The sequence below is a fragment of the Zingiber officinale genome, chromosome 5B, assembly GCF_018446385.1.
Source record: "Zingiber officinale cultivar Zhangliang chromosome 5B, Zo_v1.1, whole genome shotgun sequence".
NCBI classification, from domain to species: domain Eukaryota; kingdom Viridiplantae; phylum Streptophyta; class Magnoliopsida; order Zingiberales; family Zingiberaceae; genus Zingiber; species Zingiber officinale.
Genome location: NC_055995.1, coordinates 32,320,535 through 32,337,150, shown reverse-complemented (window position 1 = coordinate 32,337,150; position 16,616 = coordinate 32,320,535). Strand labels below are relative to the sequence as shown.

At 39.5% G+C, this 16,616-nt stretch overlaps 1 pseudogene; it reads left to right on the top strand.

Annotated features, from left to right (window-relative positions):
• Positions 1–16,616, top strand: part of LOC121984330 — a 74,061-nt pseudogene that overhangs the window by 21,048 nt on the left and 36,397 nt on the right.

Genomic DNA, 16,616 nt, shown 5'->3' with positions numbered 1-16,616 from the left:
CAACATTCAGCTCCAAATACTATAACGAGTTTATCTGTCATTTTGTAAAACTTTTTTTTAAAGTTTAGAGGTACTTTAAGATCACAAAGAACACCTAACGTTCTCTTCCATTTTAACCATTTTACTTGTATTCTATGTAAGATATATCTCTCAATCCCTCTATTCTTTTGCAAAAATGATCATGAATACTTAAAACTTTCGGTTATAGACAACTCGTCAGATGTCTGATTATGTTTAATATTGCGAAACGTAAATTTCATATATTTTGTCTTTACTTTACTAAGTCAAAAACCTAGTGTTTCTCGTCAAGATTCGAGTTTAGCATTTACTGCATGTGTCTTATCTATGAAAATAATATCATATGCAAACAACATGCACTATGATATTGTATCTTGGAGGTGTCTAGTGAGTTCATTCATGATTAGTGTAAAAAGATAGGGATTTAAAAAAAAAGGTAGATTCGCTACCTTAGCGGCCCCCCTAGTGCCAGCCCCACGGATATGGAGGGAGGTTCATGCAGGTACACAAGGCCATAGGCGCATGGAAAAAAAAAAAAAATAGGGACTTAAAGATAATATTTGATGCAGCCCTATCTTTATGGGAAATACATTGGTTAAAGGAGAAGGAAACTTTAACAAAATTATTAAAGATAGTTACTGTTGAAGCAATTCATATTAGTGAAAGTTATACGCAAACGAAAGACATCTTGAAAAAAAAATTTCAGACATAAAGAATACTAGTGATTGTCTGCCATTTGACAGGTGGTGATGATTGGGTAATAGTTGTTTGTTGTTTAATAGAGGCTGACCCCAAGAATGCCTGACGATAGGTCTACAATCTACATATCATCCAAAAGAAAAAACAATCCTTATCTATTTTGCCTTTCATTGGAGAAAAGATATGATTTGGAAAAGTTACATTTTAAAAAAAGTTTTTCTTTGCTACTTGCATGATAAGGTTCATGGTAAGATATGACTGTCTCACAGTATATCATATACAGACTTTGCCTGTCATGTGTTATTAGACAAATAAACAATCTTTCATGTTTTCTAGCTAATCTTTTCTTTCAGCTTGCCAATGGATCTGCTCAAATAGTGGTATTAGAGCCTATATTTTGTTTCCTTATCTGTCTGTTGCAGAACTTGATGTAAACTATGATTTGTGCTATATTTAAAATCATGTTTTTTGCTAATGAAATTACTTATTGGTATAAGAATCTAGTGTTTATTTCAAGGCTATAAAATATCCTAACTTTTTTGTCAACACAACCATTGTATCTTGTACCTTTAGCTTATGGAAATTGATATGGTTGGCCATGAAATATTAGTAGGACAACTATTGTTCATATATATTGGTCTGTACAGGTTGAAACAGAAAATTTTTTAAAGGGTACCAATTAAGACAGATTGACCATTTCAAGGGAGGGGGACTGCTTCCGAGAGAGGGTTAAGGGTGATATCGAGACAGCTATTGGGGCAATGGAAACTTTTGTGCATGCAGGTTTTGCCTTGCTTGGTATGAAACTGCATAGTGGCATAATAGCAACAAAGGGATTAGGGGGAAACTCATGAGTTAGAACTTTATAGTTAATATCAATATATACTTATTCTTAATATTAACAGTAGATATTAACGTATAGTGATTTACACTTATAATTAGTATCAGAGCTAATTAATATGTATCGTTAATATTTATGCTTTATTAATATAAATTATAAGTTATTTTGATATTTATAAGTTTAATTAATATTTATTCATACCAACATTAACTATAAGTTATATTGCTATAAGTTATAAATGTATATGAATTACAAAGATCAAGTTTAATATATTAAACTATTAATTATTTTAATATTAACCATCTTGGTATGCTTCTAAGTATGCGAAGTGCTCAGCCCTTGGGGCTACGGTGTAGCGGAAGGGCACCAAATTGTCACCCCAGCACTCATGGTTCGATTCCAGCTACGGTGCATTTGTAGGAATTTTTCCTCCAAATGAGGTGCATAACCACGAGATGTTGGACTTCTGGCCGTCCGCCGTGAGCGCTTTTCGATTTACCTGATAGCTGGTGGGAAATTTCCGCGGGGCCGGGCTAGTCGCCTAGGTTTGGTGTTACTTGGCTCATCATTTTTTTTAAATATGCTAAGTGCTCATCTGCTTCCCGATTTATCCTAGCGGCGAGTGGAAAACTTTCGTGGTGCCAGTCACCTCTCGGATTAGTCGAATTGTAAGAGATGGATATGTGGATTACAAAAATAAAATATAAAAAAAAAGTATGCCAAGTCTTGGCACATATGGATCTTTTGTTCGAATGCTAATGTGTATATTTCCTTTGAGATTGGTTATTAGTCTTTTGGTATAAACGTCTTGTGGTTTCTTTGGATCTTGAGGAATTTGTGTTTTTTTTGTCTTTTGGATTATAGAAGTAAACACTTTTTCATGTAAGTCCATGGTTATACACCTCGCAGGAAGGAGTACAAGCAGTTAAATGTACTACGTGGTGTTCTATCTGATGTTCCTTTTGTGGCTTTAACTGCAACAGCTACTGGAAAGTAAGCATGATGATCCTATAGATACATTTCCTGTCTTGTATCCTTTTTCCAATACTGAACTTTTATGGTGGAACATCAATTCTAGTGTGTGTAATCAACCTAATGGTTGTTATTTTTAATCATTGTAATGAAGTGATTCAATAACATTATATAGTCCATGGACATTGTTTGGTGGAATGATTGAAAACTTGTTAAAACTTGAAGTGATAAATTCTATAAGAAGGAACAAGGGCTATCAATTTAGTCTGTTGTATATTAATTTCCAATACTATTTGTGCTCTTGTATATCTGTAATTCTCTGAAATCTATTAGTATATTGTCATTTTTTAGGGTTATAGAGTACATAAATAGGTAGTGAGATAAATCTTATCCAGGCCTAGGACTATCTGTATGAAGGTGCAGTTCTAAGTTCTTTGCTACCAACATAGTTGTATAGCTGAGTGTTCATTTCTACTGTTCTTCTCATTACTTGGTGTCTATCATTTCTCGTTCTTCATGTATTCTGTTACATGGCTTGCTAATACTTTTTGTAGGGTTCGCAATGACATTATCTACTCCTTGAAGATGACTGATCCATTCATTGCCGTCGGATCATTGAATCGGGAAAACCTCTTTTATGGAGTTAGATCAATTACGAAGTCTCTGTTCTTCGATGAGCTTGTTCAAGAGGTCTCCAAATACATTGTTAATACTGGATCAACTATCATATACTGCATGACAATCAATGATACTGAACAGGTCTCTTTCCTCTACCCTTTTGTCCATGCTTGCCTACAATAAAATGATTCAATAAATGGTTATTTTTTAAATATTGTTTTTTTGGACTTAAGTGTATATCAATCTTGTAATTGTTCATCCTAAGAATGCCATTATACTAATTATTTACTAACTAGCTAATATAGCAGAGATGGGAGATTCATTAAGTTATTTTTTACTGAAATCCATAAGTTGGTTTATATAAGTATAATTCTAGCTGATGCTTCCTACAAATGATATATTATACAAGTTGATTTCTTATGCTCGCTTGCATTTGCTGACTGAACTGTCTACATAGGAAGGATTTTTTTTTTTAAATGTGAGATGACACAGCATGCCATGTTTTTCTGTATCATTACTCTTCTCAGCATTGAGATTATTTTCCATATTCATAATAAATTAATAATGGTGGGTATGATGCTACACCAATGCTTAAATGACTAGAAATTGGACCATTGGACCTGCTCAGGCTGCTTCTATTTGCTCTCTTGTCCTTTTCTTTTTTTCCTTGAGTCAACAAACTTGGTTCTGTGGCAGTCCAAAGTCCATCCATGCATGGACATTCTGATTGCTCAGTTACATAGAAATTCTGTTTGCTTATGAGAAGCTAAATTGCAACTTATGTGAATGCTTCCAATCCATGAATTTTCTTGTATTTCATGTGTACGGACATGGTTCATGACATTGTGGGTCAAAAAGACATTTCATTATATGAAATTAGCACAAGTTCGAAGTGCATATATTTTTCAGAATCGGCATGTTAGTTCCACATTTTAAAGCAACCATTTTTTTTTTTTTATGAAAACAGTCTCTTGTAAAAAACAGGGTAACATTATGTACAATGAATCCTTCCCCGGGACCCCGCATGGTGGGAGCTTCGTGCACCGGGTTGCCCCGTATGATTTTTCATTTTTTTCTACTTTTTTTGAAATATCACATTGATGGGATTTCTCCATTGTTTAAAATTTTGGTATGATGTGTCTTAAGGATCCATCAAATTAATACCTGTCATACTGATTCCTGATAATAAAATAATAAAAATATGGCTAAAATGAATAATAAATCTGTCACACCCTAGAGGAGTCTCTGCTAGAGAAAAATCTGACAGCATCTCCCTTGTACCAGTGACAATCTGAATCCATAAATACACAACCCTCAGGACCTCTCAATGCTCGGCTAACACGGCCGGAACATAAGCACTAATTTAAATAAACATTCTACGCAGTTATATATATATATATATATAACCTACTCCACTACAGTGAGGAAAACACAACTCACAATGAAAAATCATCGCAGTGAAAAACATGGGCAGCATACCAAAATCTCGATATAAGATCCACGAGTGCAAGAGACAAACATCACAAGTCTGTAGATCACATAACAAGCAACCAAAGTCCGAAAATAGAAAACCATCTCGACACGGAGTGGGGACTAGCAACTGGAACCTCCTGACGACTTCAACCTGAAATAGGAATAAATAAACGGAGTGAGTTCAAGAACTCAGCGGGTATCGATCATACATGCATAGTAAGATATAACTATTAGTAATAATCATGCAGTACAGTCTCCTGAACAATAACAGATAATGTAAAACTGAACAACAGAAGAGACTGTACTCACTAGGATCTCCTATCCGAACATAAGGGTGTGAACTATACTAACAGGTGCAGGGTCGTCTGACCAAATACATAATGTCTCCTGTATGCATGTCAATCATATGCAATCACCAAAATGCAGCATCCAAAATGCAGTAATCATAAGCAATAAGGCTACGTTTGGTAGGGTGTAATCTGTCTTGTAATGTAATCATGATTACATTACAAGGCGGATTATTTTGTTCGGTTTAATTTTAAACTTGTAATGTAATGTAATCTGGATTACAAAAGATAGTGAAGTTTTGTAATATGGATTACAAAGCAATAATATGTAATTCGATTACATTACGAGGTCACCGTTTAATCAAAATTTAAATGTTGAATATACCCCTAGTCCACCGTGGCCGTCGCCCACTGTCGTCGATTGTCAGCGCCCACCGCCGTCGCCGAACGCCATTGGCCGTTGTTGCTGGCCACCGCAGGTCGCCGCCGGGCGGCGACGGCGGGCGGCGGCGGCCGGCGACGGTAGGCGGCGGCGGGCGGCGGCGACCGTGGTCGTCGTTGTCGGTTGCCGACACTTGCCGATGGCGGCAGACGGCGGAGGAGGCCAACGCGCGGCGGCGGCTGGTTGCCGCAAGCTCCGGCAGAGGTGCGATGGCCGTCGATAGACGTCGTAGGATATTTTTGTCATTTTATAATAATACGAATTACATTTCTTATAAAATATAATGGACACCAAACAAAAGAATGTAATCACCTTTGTAATCAAAGATTACATACATTACATTAGCAAACGTAGTAATGTAATCAAGATTACGTTACATTACATTACAAATTTGATTACATTACCAGCAAGATTACATTACATCAAACCAAATGTAGCCTAAATGCAATCCATGCATATGATGCAAATGACATGGTCACCCCTGACGTCAGTCAACCACCTCACACGGATGGTGAGGTCGAGTGGGTAGGGCTATGACGATTGTGCACTCTGCCATCACTATTCCTGAGTGACCGAGTGGACATGATGTTGTCGGAGTACACTTATCCTCCTACCCCAACTAAATGGGGGAGCCGAAGCTCTCATCTCCCTGTGTCATAGTCAAGAGGGATCTCTGCCCGCTACCACGCTACGTCACCACTACCCATGAGCGGACCAGCGGAGCCTTAACAGAGCAAACTCTATACACCTACTTGATGTACCACTAACCCATGAGTGATTGTGTGTGCAGACCATGTAACTGGCGATGTGCTCAACTATAAAGGAGCCGATAATCGCTCAGCATGTAATCAAGCAAAATGGTGCATGACACTAAAACATGTAACTCCTGAAAATATCAGCCTGCATATAATATGTACCAAAAGAAATATCGAGTCCATAATAATGATCTAGGTATCATAAATCTAGATACACATGCCAGGTAATAAATCTAGGTACACATGCCAAGTAATAAATCTAGATATACGTGCCGGGTAATAAATCTAGGTACACATGCCAAGTACATCTAGTAGCTAGACCTGTACCCAGTAATGCATTGTATGTCACTACTTCTATGAACATAAGTACACATGGCAAGAATCAAGAGGCATGAGCATAAATGCATAACATATAACAATATGGATATACTACAGATATCAAGTAGTGATATACAAGGCAGATATAAACATAACCATTACTACTAACTATAGCCTATTACGCATATTAGAATGACAATAGCAAAAGAGATAAGTCAAAGGCACCCACTTCAAAACGAAGATCGTATCAGATAGATCCTACGTCGTGATGTCGTCTCAACAGAGTCATGCATCAAAGTATTTTATTTAGCTAAGTTCTTATGAATTAAATAACTAAATAAAATCCCCCAAATTAGTTAGGGAAAATCTTAATCGATATGAAAATTAACCCTAACTATTGATTAACCCCACTAATCTAATCCATCGATCAACTACCAAATAACCATCAAGAATCAACACTAAAACTTACCCAATTCCATTTCCCTCCATTGTTGATTCACTGTCTGAGGAGATGGCTGTCGGAAAAATAGTGGCCGAAGCAAACTGATGTTGCGGCCCTCCAGCCTAAAACACCTCAGGTCTGTACAGAGCAAAGATCTTGCACATGGGAAAAGAATAATGGCACACGGTGAGGAGATTCCGGTTGTCACTAGTGAAAGGGATGAAGGAAGGTTGTGGGCGGTAGACCTAGGGCACCACAGCGTGTCCTTGCTCATACCTGAGGGTCACCGGCTCGAAGTGGACTGACGACAGTCATCTAGAGGTAGGTCGAGTGTGGTCGATGGTCTACCTAGATCCGCAAGGGAAAGGGTCGACACCAGGGATTCGAAGATAAGAGGAGGATCGTCGACTCATACCTGTTGCGAGGAGTGGCTCGGCACTGTGGCTCACGATAATCGGGAGAGGAGATGGAAACCTCGGTCACTCCAACAATGGTCGGCGCAACCCTCGCAGCAGCGGCGGTGGATCAAAGCTAGGGCACGACTCTCTACCCTTGGTTGAAGGTTGTCCTGTGTAGAGAGGGTGACTCAGAGAAAGGAAAGAAGAAGCTTGGCCGGTGGTGGCGCGAGGAGGAAAGGGGAGGAATATGCCGGTGACAGTGAATCGAGGGAAATAGGATTGCAGTGGAGATGAGGAGAGGAGGGCAGTGAAGTCGGCGAAGATGGCTTAAGGGAGGAGTCGGCGCAAAGAAGAGGGAAGAATCGGAAGAAGAGAAAGAGTCGACGCGAGAGGGAGAGGGATGAGGGTCGGCGGTGAGGAGGAAAAGAAAAGAAACGGAAGAGATTAGGTATTTATAATATGAACTTAGGTTTAGGAAAATCTAAACCTAAGTTTGTTCCTCAATCAATTCCCTTTTTTGGGTATTCCAAATAGGCTTGTCTCAAACCAATAAATTCATCCCCTCAAGATACGTCATACGAGATTCGAAAAATTCTTAGCAAATTCTTAAAAATTTCTAAAAATTCTATTATGGTTATTCGTCTATTAAACTTTATTATATTATTATTATTTTATTACGGTATTTTACATTCTCCCCCATTAATAAAAATTTGGTCCCCAAATTTACTTTATTTACCATCAGCAAGTACTAGCAATAGGTAAACAGTATAAATGCTGAACAGAAATCTAACCCACATACCTCAATTAAAAAGATGGGGGTATCGAGCTCGGATCGTATCCTCGAGCTCCTAGGTAGCCTCCTCGTCAGAATGATATTGCCATCCGACTTTAACTAGCGGATCGTCTTGTTCGCACCGACGCTCTCTGGTCCGTCAATCCGTCCGCAACCTCCTCGTAGGTAGCGGTGAATGAGGCGATATATTTGTGAACTTGTGCTAGGTGGGATCGTATCTCTTGGACACATGAAATATATCGTGAATGCCTGCGAGAGGCGGTGGTAGCGCAGGCGGTGGCTACCGCTCCGACCCTCTCCAAGATAGACTCGATGTATTGTGGAGCTAGCTTACCTCGGGGCCAAATCTCTTCACTCCTTTTGTGGGTGAGACTCTTAGAAATCATGGTCTCGGTAGAGAACTCCGGGGTCTCGTCTACGATCAACATAACTCTTGGCGGTCCTGCGCCTCTCGGACGTCCTCAATAGTGCGGATCATGCCTCCCTCTGCTTGAGATCTCTACTGGTGGGTCTCCAACCTCCTCCCGGAGGTGGGTGTCCAGCCAAGCCCATACAACTGGCTCAAACGATGCGAATAGATACGAATTGTGTTGTTGTAAAGAGAACTCCAGCTAATGGTAGGTGGTCCTCCCAAATCCATCCTAACCTTAGACCCTAGCAAGTCCTCACAATATGGATGATCCCGCCTGCATTCACCACGGATGAAATGTTGTCTTGAAAGTATGTGTCGCCAAACTGCTGCAGACTCTGTTAGAATCGGACGTGACCGTGGTTATCTATCGATATAATGCTCGAAGGAACATGCAATCATGATCTCGACAATACGACTACCGATCGATCCGGAGAATCGGTCTTCGAATCGCTATAAATCGTGTGATTTGGTTAATCGATCGATAATTATCAAATCGGCGTCGTGACCTCGTCATATCTTAGGTAATCCCACCGCAAAATCCATGTGATGTGTTCCCGTTTCACTCCAAATAGGAATCTTTAATCAAGTATCCGTCCTTGGTGCTCGTCCTCTGCGGACTAGACATCTAGCTAACTCAGCGATGTCTTTCTTCACGTTCACGATAGGATTGCTTGAATCTCGTACATCGGGTTCGCCTTGGTGGATAGCAAATCGGGAGGCGATTAGCCTCACAGTAACTCCTCCATGCAGAGTGGGCGGGGTATGCATAATTTACCTCGGAAATAGATACCATATCGTCTCGGGTGAACTCAATAGGTGGAAGCTATACTCCGGTGCGATGGTATGATGCGTTGAGCGGCTGAGCCTCGGATCCTCGTCTTGATCGATGATTGTGACCATGGTATGAGGATACCTTGCTCATGCGCCTCCTCGAGGGACCAGCCGGAGAAACCACAGATAGTCACAAAGAGCTAAATTTCGTAAAGTCCCTCTGGATTCGGTGCTAATGTGGCGATCCGTGCTTCCAGGGTAGCTAATGGTCATAATCCTTGAAACTCCGTCCGTCTCCTTGGGAGGTTCCTTCTGGGTGAAAAGATATTTGAGACTCAGGATAACATAGTTGGTGGTCTGGTGTTACGTCAGATGCTGAATAAAATCTGAGAGATGTGTGTTGACTCGGATGTGGTTCTTCTCAGTGTCTTGGTGACGGGCTGGGAACTTGAAGTCTTGTGTCAATGACCCAGACCACAGCCAGAGGCGTCAGTTAGCAGAGTCTGATCAGTCACTAGATGAGGCCGTGGCCGTCTGCTGCGGCTCTGGGGTCTGTAACGTGTGATGGTCTGTACCGCCTGGGCAGTCAGTCAGGCATGAAATGGAGATCTCTGAGTTCCGTATCGACCCCAGTTGAGGGCGTTCCTGTGGGACTTTCAGTTACTCCCATTTGGTATGCTATTTTTGTGATATGAGATGTCTCTGAATGTGTCCCAAAAAAATCCCACAAAGTCTAACCTAAATGCTTATTCGACTTGGTAAAGTGTTCAGTGATTGCATGTCAAACCCTTATCAGTCTGTTCGTGATCCGCTGAGATACAGTATATCAATGATTTAAGACGATTATAATCTAATCCAAATCCTAGGAGAATATTAGATTTCACAAGTAGATCGACGAAATGTGAGCTGACAAATACATATGAAGTTCTTAATAATAAAGTAGTGCCTCAGATGTAAAGATCGGCAGATCTGATTTGGTGCAATTCTGAAATATAAATGTCAGGCATCTTCTCCTCATTTATTATTCATGTTGTATATACATAATTGACACGTTAATTCCACTCATGAGCATGCTCACATTCTACTAACAATTTAGATTGTTGTGTATGAGAATTTGGTTTTGGGCTCACCATGTATTCACCCTCTATCTGGACCTTCTCTACAATTCTTATAGTTTCTACGGTAAAATCCCTCAACGATCGCCGACCATCTTTATTATTCTTGTCCTACCTATGATGTATGACTACTGAAGTTCAAGGGATATCTCTTGACTTCCTGATTGATAATCTACAATTCTCCAAATGGTAGAGATATGGTCAATCCATAAGATATGAGTATAAAAACTCTACTAATCATAACCAAAAATATCCAAAGAGTATGTCAAATCTCATCCTCTTAGGTACTCAAATATCCACAGTAAAGGAATATCAATCCAAAGTCCAACAGGTCACTCAACCTCTTAAGAGAGTCTACCCATCAAGAGGGTATCTCCACAACTCTCATAATCATGTCCGTAAATGTCCCTCGACAAATGTCGAACACTCTGATATGAGATATAGATTTCAAGACCTTTAGTAAATGATCATGTGGTCAAGGTCTTGAGCTATTTATGGAGACAATGATAGTTGAGTCAACTAATCATTATCTTGCAACACTTCATACTACGATTGTTCCACCTGAGGTTCAGTAACCTCTAGTGACAAGCAATACACACAAGGGTAGAGAAGTACTATCAACAAATAGCTAACCGACATAACTGTCGATCATTGTTTTGCTCCTCGAAGATCAGCATTTGAAATTTCCCCTCATTAACGGTCGGATTTAATAGGTGTTATTCAACTAACACCATATTCTCTGCATCATTACGAGTTATATATCCATATGTACCATCGAGGATATCTATCCATATCCGATCGATCCATGAGTCAGGATCTCCCATGGAACAACATTAGGCAAGTTGGTTAACCATCGCCTTATAAACTATTATACCACGATTCCTCCTTTTCCAGTTCAAGAACTTTTAACAAGCTATACAGAAGGAGGTAGAGAAATACTATCTCTCTAGAGCACCTCAGATTCATCAACAAGAGATGCTCTGCTCCCATAAGTTGTCTTCTGCATTTTTCCTTCGCGTGGTGTCTGGTCATTTAAAGGATACGCAGTTAACATCGTCTTTTCCACACCAGTACAAGTCATATATCTGAATGTACTCATCAATTCATACGCCTATATAACAGTTGTATCTCGTAAGTATTAAGTAGCTAGTTCTACACTTTTCCACATCAGTGGGGGTCATCTATCCAAATGCACCTTCTAGGTTATCCTACCAGGTACATACAGTTCATGGTCAAAGTCCCCATGGAATAGGATACATCGATCCTCTACAGACTAGTCAAGCCAATAATGGTATACGACTAATTCAATCCATTCTACGTCTGTACAAGTCATGTACTCTAATGTATCTTTCAGGTTATCTAACCAAATACAAATAACTCGAAGATCAGAATCTCCATGAAATAGAGTAAGTTAGTCCTCTACTGACCGAACTAATAAGAGTAAATCAGTCCTCCACTAACTAAACCAACAAAATGAATCAGTCCTCTACTGTCCAAACCAACAAAGATAAATCAGTTCTCTACTAACCGAAACAAAAAGAGTAAATCAGTCATCTATTGACTGAACCAACAAAATAAATCGGTTTTCTATTGACCGAACTAATACAAGTAAATCGATACTCTACTGACCGAGTCAACATGATATTTAGCAAATATCAAAATTATAAAACTTAATCATTTTACCTATTTTGCCGTCTAGAGATGCCGGCAAGTCCCAAAATATGACCTCGTCAAAGCATACTTCAGAATTCCGAAACATGAAAACCGATGGAAATTCATACAAATCCGAAAAGTACCCAGATGAAAACAGAAAACCATCTCGACACAGAGTGGGGACTAGCAACTGGAATCTCTTGACGGTTTCAACTGAAATAGAAATAAATCAACGGAGTGAGTTTAAGAACTCAGTGGGTATCGATCAGACATGCATAGTAAGATATAACTATCAGTAATAATCATGCAGTACAGTCTCTTGAACAATAACAGGTAATGCAAAACTGAACAACTGAAGAGACTGTACTTACTAAGACCTCCTATCCGAACATAAGGGGTCGTCAGACTAAATATATATTGTCTCCTGTATTCATGTCAATCATATGCAATCATCAAAATGCAGCATTCAAAATGCAACAATCACAAGCAATAAATGCAATCCATGCATATGATGCAAATGACATGGTCACCCCTGACGTCAGTCAGCCACCTCACACGCGATGGTGAGATCGAGTGGGTAGGACTATGACAACTGTGCACTCTGCCATCACTATTCCTGAGTGACCGAGTGGACATGATGCTGTTGGAGTACACCTATCCTCTTACTCCAACTAAATGGGGGAGCCGAAGCTCTCATCTCCCTATGTCATAGTCAAGAGGAGAGATCCCTGCCCGCTACCATGCTACGTCACTACTACCCATGAGCGGACCAATGGAGCCCTGATAGAGCAAACTGCACACACCAGCCTGATGTACCACTAACCCATGAGTGGTTGTGTGTGCAGATCATGTAACTGTCGATGTGCTCAACTATAAAGGAGCCGACAATCGCTTAGCATGCAATCATGCAAAATGATGCATGACATTAAAACATGTAACTCTTGAAAATATCAGCCTCCATATAATATGTACCAAAAGAAAAATCGAGTCTATAATAATGATCTAGGTATCATAAATCTAAGTACACATGTCAGGTAATAAATTTAGGTACACATGCCAAGTAATAAATCTAGATATACATGCCAGGTAATAAATCTAGGTACACATGCCAAGTATATCTAGTAGCTAGACCTGTACTCGGTAATACATTGTATGTCACTACTTCTATGAATATAAGTACACATGGCAAGAATCAAGAGGCATGAGCATAAATGCATAACAGATAACAATATGGACATATTACAGATATCAAGCAGTGACATACCAAGGCAGATATAAACATAACCATTACTACTAGCTATAACTTATTATGCATATCAGAATAACAATATCAAAAGAGATAAGTCAAATGTACTTGCTTCAAAACGAAGATCATATCAGATAGATCTCACGTCGTGATGTCTTCTCAACAGAGTCCTGCATCAAAGTATTTTATTTAGCTAAGTTCTTATGAATTAAATAGCTAAATAAAATCCCTCAAACTAGTTAGGGAAAACCCTAATCGATATGATCATTAACCCTAACTATTGATTAACTCCACTAATCTAATCCATCGATCAACTACCAAATAACCATCAAGAATCAATACTAAAACTTACCCAATTCCATTTCCCTCCATTGTTGATTCACTGTCTGAGGAGATGGCTGTCGGAAAAATAGTGGCCGAAGCAAATTGGTGTTGCTGTCCTCTAACCTAAAACACCTCAGGTCAGTACAGAGCAAAGATCTGGTACATGGGAAAAGAATAATGGCACACGGTGAGGAGATTCTGGTTGTCACCGGTGAAAGGGATGAAGGAAGGTTGTGGGCGGTAGACCTAGGGCACCACAGCGTGTCCCTGCTCATACCTGAGGGTCACCGGCTCGAAGTGGACTGACGACAGTCATCTAGAGGTAGGTCGAGTGACAATCTGCAGGAAAAACTCCTCGAGTGGCTGCGGCCGATGCTCTACCTAGATCCGCAAGGGAAAGGGTCGACACCAGGGATTCGAAGATAAGAGGAGGATCGTCGACTCATACCTGTTGCGAGGAGTGGCTCGGCACTGTGGCTCACGACAATCGGGAGAGGAGATGGAAACCTCGGTCACTCCAGCGATGGTCGGCGCAGCCCTCGCAGCGGCGGTGGCGGATCAAAGCTAGGGCACGACTCTCTACCCTTGGTCGAAGGTTGTCCCGTGTAGAGAGGGCGACTCAAAGAAAGGAAAGAAGAAACTTGGCCGGCGGTGGCGCGAGGAGGAAAGGGGAGGAATGCGTCGACGACAGTGAATCGGGGGAAATAGGATTGCGGTGGAGATGAGGAGAGGAGGGCAGTGAAGTCGGCGAAGATGGCTTAAGGGAGGAGTCGGCGCAAAGAAGAGGAAAGAATCGGAAGAAGAGAAAGAGTCGACGCAAGAGGGAGAGGGAGGAGGGTCGGCGGTGAGGAGGAAAAGAAAAGGAACGGAAGAGATTAGGTATTTATAATATGAACTTAGGTTTAGGCAAATCAAAACCTAAGTTTATTCCTCAATCAACTCCCATTTTTGGATATTCCAAACAGGCTTTTCCCAAACCTATAAATTCATCCCCTCAAGATACGCCATATGAGCTCCGAACAATTCTCAAAATTTTTTTAAAAATTTCTAAAATTTTTTAAAAATTTCATTACGGTTATTCGTCTATTAAACTTTATTATACTATTATTATTTTGTTACGGTATTTTACAAAATCAGTCACAGTAGTTAGTTTTAGATTATACCTAGTGCTGGTATAGTACCACTGTATCCCGTATTAACATTGCCTTAATAAAATCCAGATATGAGAATATTGTATGGCCTGTGTACCTTGACTGCTATAAACTTATGGTACGTTGTATATCATAGGTTTTGTAACTGTATGGATCAGTACATTAGATTGACTATTCGCCTTAATATATTCTTGTGGCCTCATATCATTGTATTTTTGGATGATGTGACCGAAAGTCTTAACTGTATTTCATGCAAATCAGATATCCTGAACTTTTTTTTATTGTTTTCCTCTGCCCATTAGGCAGTTTGCAGGATTTGCCATGTGGTTGTACCTTATATCCTAGCCTCTCGTTGTTATTGATGTTTGTTCTTATGCCAAAAGGCTATTCAATTTTGTGGTCTATCCAATTGAATTCTCAGAAGGTTTAATTTTCCTTTCTCAACTTTTTCTCATTATCATATTTTTCTGTAACTGGTGTTTTTGATATAGTTTTTAAATATGTCTTATTGAAACATTTCAATAATCTTCAATGAGCTTTGTAATTGCAAAAGCTACTCTTGGTTCATTTGGAAGATATGCTAGATTCACTTCTTAGGTTCAAGCCTTTAATTGATGACACATAATTTAACATTTTCTAATACTTTTTAACTTATCTTTCATTGCTGGATGGCCATATTTTAATAGTTTCACTATTTTCCAGGTTTACAAAGCATTGCAGAATTCTGGAATCAAGGCTTGTATCTATCACGGTCAAATGGGAAGTAATGACCGGGAGATGTCCCATAGGTTCTTTTCCAAAAACTTATAATGCTTGGTTTGTTCATGAAATCTGACAATTCAAGTGACAGATGTTGTGTATCCTCAAAATTTTTAAAGAAAAGGAAAATGCAGCTAGAATTGCAGGGCTTCTGGCTTCAGGCTGTGTTATATGGAAACCATTGTTTTACTTTACTAAATTTTATTCTCAGGAATGAAAATTCTGATGACAGCTAACTTGCAGATCATTCATCAGAGATGAGGTTCAAGTAATGGTTGCTACTGTTGCTTTTGGCATGGGTATTGACAAACCTAATATTAGGTGTGTGATTCATTATGGATGCCCTAAGAATTTGGAATCATACTATCAAGAAAGTGGAAGATGCGGTAGAGATGGCCTGGCCTCAGTCTGCTTGTTATACTACTCGAGAAGTGATTTCTACAAAGCTGTATGTGTAATCCGTTTATAAATTGGACATTTAAACTGCAATTTTTAGAATAGAAATATCGTTTATTTGTTTTAGGCTAATCAATGCTTACCATGTATTCTGCAACTTGTATGATGTCCTCACCCAAGAATTTGCTTTAGACAAATCAGGAAAGAAGAAATGCAATTAAAATGTCTCTAGTAGCAGCAGAAAAATATTGCTTGTTGGCTACTTGCCGCAGGAAGTATTTGTTGCAGTATTTTGGAGAAGAGAATACAGATGACTGCGGTATGGTCTTATTAACTTTTTCATCAGATGAAAAGTCTTCGTTTTGAGTTATATCAACTGTATTTTCCACTCTTGGCATACTAGATAGAAGGCATGATTATATGATTGTTAATGTTTGGTTCCGTGAATTAAAGGGTCTTATTGATTTATGCTTGCTTCCCATTCATTTGTTTAGGAGGATATTTTCATGGGATATGATAAAAACATTATTATTTCTTTTGTGTTGCAGGAAACTGTGATAATTGTACGAAAACCAAAAAAGAAAGAAACTTGTCAAGAGAAAGCTTCTTGTTGTTGTCTTCCATAAGATCTTGTGGTGGTCGATGGGGTATCAACATGCATGTTGATATTCTTCGAGGATCTCGGGTAAATATTTGCAGTATTTATTATATATTATTCAGCGTTACTCCCCAA